The sequence below is a fragment of the Humulus lupulus genome, chromosome 8 (genome assembly GCF_963169125.1).
Source record: "Humulus lupulus chromosome 8, drHumLupu1.1, whole genome shotgun sequence".
NCBI classification, from domain to species: Eukaryota; Viridiplantae; Streptophyta; class Magnoliopsida; order Rosales; family Cannabaceae; genus Humulus; species Humulus lupulus.
Window position 1 is genome coordinate 59,089,836 of NC_084800.1, and position 888 is coordinate 59,090,723.

The following is an 888-nucleotide window of genomic DNA, read 5'->3' on the forward strand; positions in this document are numbered from 1 at the left end:
CCTAATCTTAGAGAAAGAAGTCAGTAAATGGATAGTGTATCAGCATCTTTTCAAACACAAATAGATGATCTATCTAACTTTGACACATATGTTAGAGTTGCATATGGTGTAGAGAATGTGAAGTCAGAGTTAGAACTCTATTTGGAAGAGAAATTGATACCTAGGACTGATGAGTTCTTTGATATATGCAATTATTGGAAAGTAACAGGACTTAAATATCCTGTGTTGAATATGATTGCCAAAGATATATTTGTTGTGCCTATTAGCACCGTTGCTTCAGAATCTACATTCAGTACTGGCGGTAGACATGTGGGTTCACACCGAGCAAGACTTCATCCTTCTACATTAGAAGCATTGATATGCACTCAAAATTGGTTGGTAAATGACAAAAAAGGTAAATATACTTATCTTTTTATATATATAAATTCATATTTTATTGTATTATTTCAATATTAATTTTTTTTATTTTCTTTACAGAAGCGACTCCACTAGTCACCATGAATGATGAAGATAATGATGTAGATCCAACTATGGTACTTAATTAAGTTTTTATAAGTCATCAAATAAATTATTAACTTCTATTATTAATACATATATTTTTTTTGTAGGAGCCATACATAGTTGATCTTGATGATTAAGGTAGCAGGTCAATAAAGAAGATCTTGATGACGCATCAAAATGGAGTGCTATGTTGCATATGATAGTTTTATTTTACTTTGTTCTCTTGAGAAACTCTCAAAAGTGGAGTGCTATGTTGCATATGATAGTTTTATTTTACTTTGTTCTCTTGAGAAACTCTTATTATACTTGGCGAATTCTTGACTTAAATGATGATATAATAATATGATTTAATACAATTCTCTCATGTTACTTATATACATGCATAAA

The 888-nt window shown here is 30.0% G+C and overlaps 1 long non-coding RNA gene across 1 annotated transcript; it reads left to right on the plus strand.

Moving 5' to 3' along the window:
- Positions 1 to 267: 267 nt before the first annotated feature.
- On the plus strand, positions 268 to 666 carry LOC133793822 (uncharacterized). Its single transcript, XR_009874969.1, has 3 exons — positions 268 to 394; positions 478 to 533; positions 609 to 666. It is a non-coding gene; the product is annotated as an uncharacterized LOC133793822 (long non-coding RNA).
- The last annotated feature ends 222 nt before the right edge of the window (positions 667 to 888 follow it).